This window comes from Marmota monax, unplaced genomic scaffold, assembly GCF_021218885.2.
Source record: "Marmota monax isolate L192 unplaced genomic scaffold, Marmota_monax_Labrador192_F-V1.1 WCK01_AAM20220418_F8-fsc00027, whole genome shotgun sequence".
Classification (NCBI taxonomy): Eukaryota; Metazoa; Chordata; class Mammalia; order Rodentia; family Sciuridae; genus Marmota; species Marmota monax.
In genome coordinates, this window is record NW_026694617.1 from 3,128,501 (window position 1) to 3,143,083 (window position 14,583).

The 14,583-nt window shown below is 35.1% G+C and overlaps 1 long non-coding RNA gene across 1 annotated transcript in view; it reads right to left on the reverse strand.

Annotated features, from left to right (window-relative positions):
• LOC124077957 (uncharacterized) overlaps positions 1 to 14,583 on the reverse strand; it is a 133,187-nt gene that overhangs the window by 26,957 nt on the left and 91,647 nt on the right. Inside the window, exon 3 of the long non-coding RNA XR_006846770.2 lies at positions 13,706 to 13,849. This is a non-coding gene — a long non-coding RNA (uncharacterized LOC124077957). The remainder of the gene's footprint in view (positions 1 to 13,705; positions 13,850 to 14,583) is intronic.

Here is a 14,583-nt window from a genome sequence, read left to right on the forward strand (position 1 = left end):
CTCTTAAGAATATGGTCATTCTCTTATATAACCATAATACAATTATGAAATAAAGAAAGTTAATATAAATAAATTTAATCACAGTGGCTCAGGAGGCTGAAGCAGGAGGATTGTGGGTTCAAAGCCAACCTCAGCAACTTAGGCCCCATCTCTAAATAAAAATACAAAACTGGCTGGGGATGTGCCTCAGTGGTAAAGCAATCCTTGGTACAAAAAAAATGTGACTTAATACATACTCCATAATCAAAAATTTTTATTGGCTTCATATTCTTTACAGCAACTTAATTTTTCTATCCAAAATCCAATCCCAAATCTTGCATTACATTTAGCATCATATCTCATTAGGCTCTGTTTATCTGGAACAATTCTTCAATTTTTATCATTAATAACATTGAAACTTTGGTAGTCTAAGCCAGTTCTTTGGGGTTTTATTGACAATAATGGCCTCATGGTTGAATATGGTTTTTCATTTTTATATAGGGGTAGCACAGAAGAGATGTGTGTGTTCTCAGTGCATCACATCCATTGTCTCATGTTGGTTGATTAAAAAATTGTTTATTCAGGGTAGTTTTCATCAGATTTCTCTGCTACAAATGTATGTACCTATTTTCCATTTGCAAATAACAAGTGACTTGTCGGTAACATGGCAATGGCTGAATGTTTCTGTCCCCTCTAAATTCCTGTGTTGAAATTCTAACCCCCAATATAATAGTATTAGGAATTAAAGTCTTTGAGAAAAAAATAGATCATAAGGCTTAGACTCTCATAAACGAGATTAGCAATTTTATAAAATAGTCCCAAAGGAGCTTATATGCCCCTTGCACCACATGAGAAGACTGCTGTCTACAAAATAGGAAACAAACCTGACCAGACAACAAATCTGTTGATTTCATCTTTGACTTCTCAGTCTCTAAAGCTGTGAGAAATAAATTCCTATTGTTTACCAGCCACCCAATCTATCCTAGCTGACTCTAGCAGCCTGAAAAGACTGAGGCAGAATCTAAGCTTAAATTTTACTTTCACCACTTTATAATCTAAATTATGTCCTTAAGATATTACAGTCTTGAAAAGAACTGCTAGTTTTCCATATGTAACTTATAATTTCAAAATTTTTTATTTGTTGTGTCTATCCATTGTGGTTATTTCTCTTAAGTAGTTGTGGCTAGTATGTGCACTGTGCATTTCCAGTACCCACAACAATGTATGGCAATATTGGGCACTGGTAAAATATGTATAAGGGGATGAATGAATGATTAAATAATTACACTCCAGAAAATTATTTAATAAAGAATTATAGGATTTCTAATGTGAACAACAGAAATAAAGCGAATGAGACTCCATTTAAAGCCCTGTCTATAGTGTATGACAACTTTGCCATCCTGTCCCTAAAGAGAAAGAGAAGATGAGGCTGATTATCTAAACTGAGCACCACAAACCTGCAGGCAGAAAGATAGCAATGGAAATGGAAATTCTACTTCTTAAATAATGGGCCTAGATTTTTTTTTAAGGAACAACAAATCTAGTTGATTGATAGTCTGCAACTCATTTGTAATGATCTATCCAATGTTAGACAATCTTCCTGCAGATTAGTACAGAACATTGGACATGTTCTTAGACTTGTAGTTTGTCATTCGATTAAAAGAGAGGTAGAATGTGTAGAGAGCTGCCAGAAATTATTCTTAGGAACATTTTTAAAATCACATATTATTAGGTTTTGAAAAAAATAAGTTTATTTTTATTTTGGTCTTCAAATTTTTGCAGAAACTTATTTATGTAAGTACAAATAATTTTTTTTTCTAGAATAATGAATTCTTTATTTCCTTTCCATTGCCCTCCAGGGTCACCTATTTCCTTCTAACCACCTCCGCTAAATATTTAGTTGTACCTCAGAGTATAGTAATGAAAAAGCATGAATTTTACTAAAGGAAGATTTTTAAGCCTCCTTTTGCAGAAGTCTGCCATTTTCCATAAAAAAGAAACCTTTGATCTAACAACTCAAAATTCTTTTGGAAAATTCAATAACAAATCTTCACCATATTCTACTAATGCACTTAAATGTCATTGCAAAACTCTGTGGGATCTGACGAGTTTTGAAACATAGTGCTGTGTTATATAACTCTTGAATTTTAATACTCTAGAAAGGCTGTGCCCCAGTCTCAAAAGGCCCTCTTTGAAAAATTGAACAAGGATGTAGAATACTCTAAGTTCTTGGTAAGATCAATTCTGGTCACTACCGCCTACACTGACTTGACACTGGAAATTATCCCAAGAAGGAAGCTAACAGAGGAATTTCTCCTTAAGAGAGTAACCGCATAATGTCCTCCATTTCTGCTTACTTCAGTCAACATAAGAAGAGCAAGGCTCACCAGGCCTGTCATTCCCCGGACTCTTTTTTACATTTGACTGGCATGTTCTTTAAGAGGATTCTTATTTTGCTCTAATTGAAAGCCGACTTCTACTAGCTGTTTTAGTGGTGACATCTTTTTTTTTTTTTCAATTGATAACAAGCACTTGGTTCAAGATCTTTTTCTTCACTATTATTACCATTCTCAACCTTGGTAATTTCAATTCCATGTATATCAAGTATATTATAAATTCAGTATTCTGAAATGTTAATTTCTTGATCTGCTCACTTGTAGTGAATATTTTCCTCTATCTATCTCAGTTATATTCTCAAATGTGTCCCAAGTCTTGTATGTAATAATTACAGCTGAGCTGGAATCTTATTTTCAAGTTTCCCTGTCTGTGAGAACCAACTGTCCTTTGTTTTTTTTTCCTACCATCCCAATTCCAACTACTCTTTGGCCCAAACTAAAACTCCAATATACTGATTTCATTAGCTTTTCAGTTCACCCATGTTCTTTTCTTTTTCTTTTCTTACACAGAATCAAATTCCATGATTAAATACTATAATCATCCTTTTGCATATACACATAATTCTTTGTCTTCCTTCTCTCTTATTCTTGGCAAAACTCCAAAGCTGATTAAATCAAATATTCTTCCTTCTGCAGATGTATATCAGAGTAACAGGATATAGCAGAAGAAAATACAAACAAGCTGACTGATCTCCCTTCAGATTTCAACTCACAAAACTCCAGTGAACTCTTAAAGCTGCTCAAATCTCCTGTGCTATTTTCATAGTTTGCATGCTTATTGTCTAAGGATGCTATGTCACATCTTATAAACTCTGCTCAAATCTTTTATCCTTCCTATATTTTCAGATGATGACCTACTTTAACAATTCAACAAAATAACTGATATAATCATGAAAACATCTATATCTTCCTGCATTTGACTTATGCTTATAATTGCATATCTTGCCTCTTTGTATATGATAAAAAATGTTTTGTCCCCACCTAGCCACCATGCAAACTCACCCTTGTTATCTACTCAATCTATCCCTTAACATCTACTTAAGACTTTATTCTTCAAGTATTATCCATTCATTAGATCACCAGGGTTTTATCCCACTTATCTAGGTCATCCCAATCACACTGCTATGGTCACAATGATTTGATCACAATGATGAAGCTCTATGGATGGGAAAAAGTACCCTTATAAGAAAGACACCACCAAGAAGTTTGTTTGTCTCTTTCCAACATATGAAGAAGGCATAAGGAGAAGGCACCATCTTGATCCAGGAATCAGGTCTTATACAGATATTAAATCTACTGTCAGCTGATCTTGGAATTCCCAGCCTCCAGAACTATGAGACATAAATTTTCATTATTTATAAACTACATGGTATTTGATATTTTGTTATAGCAGCCTGAAAATAAAATATATGTATATATAATGATATATATATATGTATATATATAAAAGAATTAATTATTATATATAAAAATTAAAACTAGTTCACCCATGAGCCCTCATTTATTCATATAGCCTTATTATTTCTCTGCTCCCCTTTGTGGTAGAACCTCATGACAGAGTTGTGTATATTTACTGTCTCCATTCCCCACCTTCTTATCTAAATAGTCTATTAGGCTTTATCTTCCATTACTCCACTGCTTCTATCTTATCCATGTCACTCATGATCTGTTAACATATTCAATATGTAATTCTTAGTTCTTAATTCTTCAAGTAGTTCTTGCCTTAGTCCTCTTGTCCTTTCTGTTCTGACCATTCATTTCATAAGATATACTGCTCACCAGTTTGACTTTAAATTCTATCTACATGCTGTTGACTTCTAATGTACATTTTCAATTCCAAACCCTCTTTTGACTATTAGAACCAAATTTATCCTTTCAACATCTCTGCTTGATTGGATAATAGGTATCTCAACTTGAGATATCCAAAATTGGATTTCTCTAAAGCCCCTCCTTCCTGAATGTTTCTTTCTGGAATCCAGTTTTCTCAGATCCTGAAGGTAATGTCATCCTGGATTCCAGGATTTTTGAGGCAATTCTTTGAGTTCTATCTTTAAATAATATACTGCCTTCATGGATTGTAATTGCCAGGGTCTTTTTAAAAATAAATCAAACAAAACACTAGCATGAAATTTAAACTCTAGGCTAGTGCCAAATGCAAGGGTGATTTCCAAACTATGCATTAAGTGTGAAATTAAGCCAAATGCATCAAACTGATATTATTTAATCTACTGTGTTATGTTAAATGAAGGTAAACACAACAACTGATAAAATGAAGTAGTTTATCATCATGAATATTTTCCTAATATATATTAAGTCCAGTTAATATTTGTGGTCTGTTGGTAAGGTAAAAACTAAGTCCAGAATTTAAAGTGTTGTTATATTTGTTTCTTATAATTTTCAAAGATTTACTGATAACTTCTTAGCAACCCAGACACTGTCATCACAGTTTATATTAAGCGGAAAGCTGACATCTTACCTACTAAGAAAAATCAAGGGAAAGTGATATTATAGGAAATGGTGCATAATAGATTTCTGAGTTCATGAAAGCAATTCTGTCACAGAAAAACTGCATAATTGCAGTGTTCTACTAGGGTGAATCTTAATGCTTCAGATAAATTCTTTCTGTTTATTTATGGCACAGTCTGTTGTCACGGTAACAACTCTACAGAGCCATCATGTCCATATGGTATGACCAAATCTTCCACTTAGAGTAGATTCTTTTCTATCCAGCCTGATAGTAAATAATCAGTGGTATCATAAACAAAATTTCTGTTTCAGCTGATTGCTCAGCAATTGACTTACTAAGTGTAACTTTGTTTCCTAGAGCATTGGATTCAGTTCAATCCAAAGACTCAGCTTGAATAAATAATTTTTACTGGGGATATTCTAGATAACAACAGGTAGAGAAACCTTGAAAATAAATCTCTAAATAATAACACTCCTAAATGAGTATTCTATAAAGCCAATCATAAAATCTCCATTTATACCTCAACATATACACTGATCTCAGTTCTTTGAGAAAATGTTTCTTTTGTCTATAAGCCAAATATTTGGTTTAACTGTAATTATCTGTTTTCACCATTTACTGATATACCTACGTTTTTGAAAGGTTATGAAGGACCATTTCCACTTCTCAAAGTTGACAGTCTTTACAGTAGCCATTGAATGCAGTTTTCATGGAATTCTTTGATGCCCTACTAAAACATGACTACAAAATTTATTCTCATTTTGGACGAGCTGGTAATTAGAAGAAAATGCAAAGAAAAATAAAAGGGTTTGTTTAGCAATGATTCTAAATAATCTCTGACATGAGAAATCTAGACTTGTTTTTCATATCTATTATTTTCTATCCTCAGGACACATGTTCATTGAAAGCTTTATGTAATAACAGAGGTAAAATGTTTAAAAATTTTTAGGAAATAATATATATTTCTTCCTTCCTTCCTTCCTTCCTTCCTTCCTTCCTTCCTTCCTTTCTTTCTTTTTCTTTTTTTTCTTTTTTTTGGTACCAGGGATTGAACTCAGGGGCACTAAACCACTGAGCCACATCCCCAACCCTATTTTGTATTTTATTTAGAGACAGGGTCTCACTGAGTTGTTTAGCACTTCACTGAGTTGCTGAGGCTGGCTTTGAACTCACGATCCTCCTGCCTCAGCCTCCCAAACCACTGGGATTACAGGCATTCACCACCACTCCTGGCTTATATTTCCTTATAATGCATTAACAAACAAGTTAAAAGTTTAACTTTTTAAAGACATCATTGTACAGATTGCTGTTGCTTGGCTTAGGTAAGATTAAACTGCAGGATGGTTTTGACTAACCTCATTCCACATATTAATTAAAAAATAGTTGTAGATAGGAAATACCAGAAATAAATGTAAATGTAAATCACTGATGAACATTCACAACTTTGGTGTTCTGTGCCTGAAGGATCCCCCAGCAGAGTTTCCCATGAGTTGGCTCCTAGGTTACACCAGCATCTGTATACAGCTAAAAGCAATCATACTATTTCAAGTTGCTATGAATAAAAAAAAGACAGTTAAGGATTAGAAATGGGTTGTCATATGATTTTGCTTCTGTTGCAAAATAGATACCTTTAATACTACCTTGTGCAGTTGCTTACTTTCATAATTGAAGGACAGGCCAAATTTCAGTAGAGGTTTTGAAAATAAAATTGTCACTCTTTCCCCATGCAAGAACACATACCTCCCTGAATCCTATTCACCTCAAGTTAAGAATGGATGATTTATAGTGTATGATGAATCAATAGAAAGATACCTAAGCAGGGAGAAGAATGGTTTGATTTCAGGAGAAGAATAGTGAACAGTGCTTATTTGGAAGTTGCTGAATGAATAATACCTTTGTAGATTCCACAGTGAGCAGAACAGAGGGGAAGGAATCAATGCTTTTGTCCTTGAGAAGTTTGCAATGAAATAGACAAGTAGTGCACACTGAAACTAAATAACATTTTTAAGTGTCTATTTCAGACTTTGAGGGGAAGTGTGCAGGTTTTAATGGAGATGCAATGTATAAACCTAAATAAGGGAGACAGTTGTCATGGTCTTGTAAGTGGCAAATTTTATTGATGCCATGACATAGGTATTTTTTAAGGTCCACAAATGATTAGAGATACTCTCAAGAACTCTTCTGATGCTTACTTAGGTCTACAATGGATATTCAAAATATAAGGAATGTTGTTTGAAAATTAAATTTTAATAATCCTGATAATATTTGATAATTCTTCTAAGGAGTACATAGACATCTCATTTACATTTGAAGATATGAACAGAATTACTTCCTATATATATGTATATATTTAGGGTACCTGGGTTTGAACTCAGGGGCACTGGAACACTGAGTCACATCCCCAACCCTATTTTATATTTTAATTAGAGACAGGGTCTCACTGAGTTACTTAGTGCCTTGCTAAGTCACTGAGGCTGGCTTTGAACTTGCGATCCTGCTGCCTCAGCATCCCAAGCCAAGAGGAGTATAGGCATTTGCCACTGCACCTGGCCTTACTTCCCATATATTTGATTGTAACTAGAACATTTAATTCATATGTGTATATTTCTTCCAAGCAGATTGTTTTTTGTAGTTAGATAGATCTAGGAAAGTCTTTGGCTATGTGTAATGCTGGCTCAGCCTTTTCTACCATGTATGACATTATGAGCTGACTAACTTGGATTTATTGGCAAAGCTGGATTCATTGTCACACAACACCAGTAATCTTCTCCCCAACCCCTCTCCCCAAAACCACTATTATCATGAAAAAGTTTACCACATTTTCCAAAGATGTCTAATTTATAATCAGGTCATAGCTCAGCCAAAGCCTTGAAGAATATGATTCAATGATTTAGTATGACAGAAATGGATGAGAAACAGCTGCAGAGAACAGTGAGATTCTGTAATAAAAAGAGTAACTCATTATTGGGACTAGATTCAGAATCATCAGGAAACATTCACCAGGCAACTACTACATACCTGCCATGATTTCTGCCATTACAGATTGGTCACCAGGCCAGAAAAAGACACAGCAATGCCAACCTGTATCCTCTAGAGGCAGTTTAAAGAGTTGGTATTATTTGAGAAATGTTAAACCAGAAAGAAGAAATTAAAACAGTTGGGATTACCACAAATGGGAGGTCAGCAAAGCAAGGGCAGAAAATGTAAAGAAGAAACCATGGAGGAAGAGCTGCAGAAAGCAGATTCTGATTTCTTTATTCATCACTAATGCAACTTACGTGTTCTCCCAGGTACTGGCCTTCTAAATGAGCCCCAAATGAATGACTGTGTCTGGAGCTTGCCAGTTTGTGACCTTTCCAGCATTGATTTGCATGTGATATTCTGCCTGGATGCTTTTGTTTTTATGAGTTAGGAAGAGATTTGTTTTGTTACCAGAACAACAGCCAGTAAGACCAAAAGACAATGAAAAGGCCCTTGGCAGTTCCTGCCTCATTCTTGGTGTTAGGGAATTATTGGCAGGATGGGTTTGCACCATAAAAAAAAAAAAAGTGAGCTGTGTTCAAAAATGACTTCATTTAATTCTGGGAACAAGTGTTAGTAATTCAGTGTTTCAAAACATGTTGAGTACTTGAGGAAAAAGCTGTCCAGTCCCCAGCCTCTGCATTGAACATCACCTTGTGTGTAAGTGTTCCTGGCATGCATCTAGCTTCCACTAGATAGCCATAGTGTAGTGTTCCGCGGAGAAGAGAGAATAGTGTTTCTGTTGGGCATGTAAGAAACCGCTGCAGATCCAAAGGTGACTCTGAAAGTGGCCAACCAATGCCAACCATCATCAAGGTGGGTGAATCAGGAGATTTTCCCGTTCATGTCAATATGTTTGGCTCTTAAGAACATAGAAGCTTACAAAGAAAACTAAAATAGTCATTGGTATAATTCACAATAGGTCAAGCAAGTCTACTTTGAAGTTCTTCTAACATAGCCTAAGACATGAAAAAAGGCCCTATTTTCTCTAGTACAATTCTAGACTGCCTATCAACTTTGGTATTCTAAGAGCCAAGAGCACCCACATGTGAAATAAGAAAGGGCTAAGATAGATGACCAGATGGCAAAGAAATACTGTGCTTGGTGAGGGAAAGTCATCCTGAAGGTCATTTCTGATTATAGTTCCTTGTGCAGCAACACTTCTACTTTGGGAATTAAATTTAGATAGGATACCTCCTAGGACTCTGCAACATATCTGGGGGTAAGGAATAAGATGAAGATGTGATAGTTGCAGAAGGCTGGGGATTCTGTTGGTCTTCTGGGCAAGACTTTGAAGCCAGCTAGCAAAATTTGAAATTTATGTCAATTTGTGCTATGATTTGTAAGCATAGTCCAGTAGAAATTGGTGATGCTTGGATCACACACAATGTATGCTTCAGTGGAAATTAAAACAACATTCTATTTTAAAATTCTATTTTAAAAATTCCATAAACCATCTAAATTGTGTGGGTCAGGATGGTGGATTGTTGACAGCATAATTTTATTCAAGGATAAAATTTTAAATGTCTAGAATTAATGGACTGTTTTTCCTTTAGGCAATTTTTTTATTAAACTTAATTTCAGATCATCCAAGCTAACAACTGAGGTCACATACATATGCTTTGGCAAACAGTTGATTTGCAGTTGGGATCAAAATCTTAGGAAAATAAGGTGCTTAATCAGGATTGCATTTCTAAATAGAGGGTCAGCCCATCTATGGTTCCAGATAGGATAAATCTCTGTCTATAGGTGTGGCTAAAATTTCTCTGAATATAACTCTGAAGCTGCTCAAATACTGGACAAAGAGGTCAATAAAAATCTCAGTGTTTGGGGGCTATACAGTATTACAGGAATATTTTAGTCTTGGAATGTCAAGAGTATTTTACACACAAATCACTTAACATTCTTCATACAGTATCCATAGGTTGCGAAATCTCAAGTAATGAAGCTGTCAGTCCACAAAAACAGATATATCAAAATATATCTTTATATATCTACATTATTTTACCTACTCTAATATCTATAAATATGAGCCAATTAAATGTTAGACAATAGCTTCCAGAAATAATCGTTTGGTTTAAAATTATTCTTTCTCACAATAATTAGTCAGCAAAGCAGTTTTTGAAACTACAACTATATTTGATAAATACAATCATATTGTCAGCATACGTTTTTCTATTCTCTGGAAAGAGATGCCGGAAAATGACAATTTCCCACCCAATCAAAAATATCCAATATGTAAGAATGATAGGCCTCAGCATGTTATGATACAATGACATGATACTGAAAAAAAAAATCAGATCCCACTATTTCTCATGAGTTTCCATTGAAGGAAATTGAATCAAAACCTTTCCAATTACACTGGAAACCCATGTATAATAAAATGATATTCGCCCCTCTCTCTCACCCTGCACAAAACTCAACTCAATTGGATCAAGAACCAATGCATTAGACCAGAGAGATCTTACACCTACTAGAATAAAAAGTAGGCCCAAATCTCCATCATGTCAATTTAGGAACAAAATTCCTCAGCAATACTCTAAAGCACAGGAAGAAAAATCAAGAATAAATAAATGAGATTTTATCAAACAAAAAAGCTTCTTCACAGCAAAGAGAAGACTCAAGAACACCAAGAGAGCGCCTATAGAATGGGAGAAAATCTTTGCCACCTGCACCTCAGATTAGAACATTAATTTCCAGGATATATAAAGAACTCAAAAACACCAAAACCCAAAAGAACCCAATCAATAAAAGGGCAAAGGAACTGAAGGGACACCTCACAGAATAAGAAACATGAATGGTCAAAAATATATGGAAAAAAATGTTCAACATCACTGGCAATTAGAGAAATGCAAATTAAAACTATACTGAGATATGACTTCACTCCTGTCAGAATGGCAATTATCAAGAGTACAAGCAATAAGCTGGACACAGTGGTACATGCCTATAATCCCAACAGCTTGGGAGGCTGAGGCAATAGGATCAGGAGTTCAAAGCCAGCCTTAGCAATGACGAGGTGCTAAGCAACTCTGTGAGACCCTGCCTCTAAACAAAATACAAAATTTGCCTGGGGATGTGGCATGGTGGTTGAATGCCCCTAAATTCACTCCCCAGTACCAAAAAAAAAAAAAAGTCACAATAAGTGTTGGTGAGCATGTGGGGATGGTACATTCCTACATTCCTTGTGGGACTAAAAATTGGTGCACTCTGGAAAGCAATACAGAGATTCCTCAGAAAATTTAGAATGGAACTACCATTTAACTCAGTTATCTCACTCTTCTCCATATACCCAAAGTCTTAAAACCAGCATACTATAATGACGTGTCCACTTCATTGTTCACAGCAGCTCAATTCACAATAGCTAAGCTATAGAACCAACCGAGGAGCCCTTCAACAGATGAATAGATAAAGAAAATGTGGTGCATATACACAATGGAATATTACTCAGCACCCCTCAAAAAGAATGTAATTATGACATTTGTAAATGGATGGAACTGGAGACTATCATGTTAAGTGAAATAAGCCAATCCCAAAACAAAAATGCTGCATGTTCTCTCTGATATGTGGATGCTTACTCAAATAGGTGTGGCAAGAGGCAAGAAGTGGAGTTTCACAGTTTTGGACAGAAGGGAATGGGGAGGGAGGTGTAAATGGGAAAGAGAGTAGAATGGATGAGACATAACTTCCCTATGTTCATATATGAATGCATGACCAGTGTAACTTCACATTTTGTACAACCACAAGAATGGGAAGTTATAATCCATGTATATATCATATGTCAAAATGCATTCTACTGGCATGTATAACTAAAAATAACAAAATATAAAAAAATTAAAAGCCTCTCAAATTAAATTGATAGATCTGTTGGAGGATAAATGATCCAAAAACACATGGAAAATATTTCAGCCACTCTCAATAAGACTTCACCCAACTAACCAATTCCCAACTAACCAAAAAAAAATCCTCCTTTGCATGATAGAGAAATATAGATTAAGTAAAAGCCATTAGAAAAATCAAGACATATACACATATCAACATAGGTCTCAAACAGTCCCACAGTAGTGATAAAAATATACAGGTAAACTTAAACAATCTGTCAGGAAATCAAACAAGCCCTGGAGATACATGTTCCTTTCATATATGACAAGTAGCTACTTGAGTGGGTTTAGGATACATCTAAGTAGACAATCTTCCTTTATCTATGTTAAGTAATAAATAGATTTTAAACTCAAATATGAAAGAAAGAATGAGGAATGAGTTACCATTTATTATGAAAACAGTAGAAAGCTGATTTACCAGAATATTTCTTCTGTTTTGGACATTTTCCAGACATGCTCCAGATGAAAAATCTTGGTAACTGGGGAGAGAGTCCAGTAAATTTACTAGCTCTAGGGGAATCCAAACATTGGCATGCTTGCATGGTGTGCCATCTGCTAAAATGCTACAGCTATCTGAGAAGTGCACTATCAAATATAGGACTATTAGCTGCATGTGATTATTGAGCAGTTGAAATTTAGCTAGTAAAAATGGGAAGGTAGTTGCAGTAGTGCACTCCTCTAACCTCAGCGGCTCAGGAGGCTGACAGGAGGATCGCAAATTCAAGTCAGCCTCAGCAATTTAGCAAGACTATAAGCAACTCAGTGAGACCATGTCTCAAAAATAAAATATGAAAAAGGGTTGGAGATGTGGCTCACTAATTAAGTGCCCCTGAGTTCAATACCAAAAAAAAAAAAAAAAAAAACCCACAAAAAAAATCGAAGTTTAATTAAGTTCAATTTTAATTGATTTTATTTTAAATATGCACTGGTGTTGAAAACTATGGTGATACTATGGTGGACAGGGCATATACGGTGGATAACACAAGAGATTATCTTTTTAAAAAAATATTTCTATTAGATATTGATGAACCTTTATTTATTTGTTTGCTTATATGTGGTGCTGAGAATCGAACCCAGTGCCTCACACATGCTAGGCAAGCACTCCACCATTGAGCCACAACTGCAGCCCACAAGAGATTATCTTTATAACCTGTGGCAAACAAGTTTTCTTAGAAAAATAAATGAAATAATGCCATCCTTAAACAAAACATGTTTCCTTGGACTACATTTCAACTAAGAACACTGTTCAACAACAACAACAAAACTCTACTAAGAGAATGTGAAAGCAAAGCCCAAAGTGTGGGGAGATATTTGCAATATATACACAAAACAAAAGCCTCATATTGGCAATAAAGAAAAGCTCCTGTGACTGAACAGGTGAAAGATAGGCAAACATTAGAAAAACTGGCAAGTGACAAGAGCAGGGACTTCAGAAAAGATATCAAAGTAAACAATAAAGACAGGAAAATACAGTGCACTTATTATTTGTCAGGTTTATATAAATATAAAATAAATGTGTCACTATGACCCCACCAAGGGTCTGTAAAAAGAGACTGACAGAACCAAGTGTTGGTGAAGATGTGGAACAATGAGAACTCTTACATGGTAGGAATGCAAATTGGTACAATGATTATGTAAACCATTGGGCATTATATGCACATGATGAAAATACTCATTTCGTATGGCTCTAAAATGCCAGCCCTAGGATCTGATCAAACAGAAAGGCAAAGGCAAGTATAATTCATAATAGCCCTGCAACCCCAAACTTATATTGCAAATATAGAAAATATATAACAGATCTATACAATAAAATGCCACATGTACATTGTATGAACGAAATGTTGTACTCTTATAACAAAATAAATAAATACAAAGAAAATTTATAACATTTATCAAGAACCTTAAAATGTGTCCTACTTCTGAAGGCCCCTCTGTCAGTTACCTTTTCCTCTATGACACAATACCTGAGATAAACTGATGATGATGAAAGACTTGTTTTGGCTCACAGGTTTCAGTCCATACACGGTCACTTGGTCCAATTTCTTTGGACCTGTGGTGGTACAGCACATCATGGTGGTGGAAGTGGGTGGCAGAGGAAGACTGTCCACCTGGTGGAAGCCAGGAAGCAAAGAGAGAAGAGGAGTTAAGCCCCAGTACTCCCTTCAGGGGCATTCCCCCAAAGAACTCACTTTCTTCTACCTGGCCCCACTCCTAACTATTCTACCACCTCCCACCTCATCCTCACCAGCAGCTAGCAATCAAGCCTTCCACCCATGAACCTTTGGGGGACATTTAAGATCCAAATCATAATGGTACCAATTCTGTGTATAGAAATTTATCCTAAGTGGGTATGAATAAATAGATTATTTACAAGGATATTGGTTAGAGTGGCATTTGCAACAAAGGAAAACTAGAAAGAAAAACTAAAAATTGTATAAATTATCTACTGCTACATGAATAAAAACTAAGCAGTTGGCAGAAATTCCTACAACTTAAAAACATTTTTAAAAATTACAAATTCCTTAGTGACATTTAGGGGTGTCATAAAAATTAAGACAAAACTGTGTGCCATAATTATGATCCTAACCAAAACTATTACTGGAAAAATGCTATAGAAAAAACTTTTAACAGTGCATACTTCCATTTAGAGTCACATTTAAGGTGATTTTATTTTGCATGTCATGTTTTTCTATTCTTTTCAAATTTGGCCAACAAAAATTGATCAATCATTAAAGGAAACTGATGATTTAAACACAAATATGACTAGAGGTTAATGCTATTTAAATATAAAAGTTAGGAAGGGAAAATGAATATATAAAAAACACTTCATAATTTTTAGAAA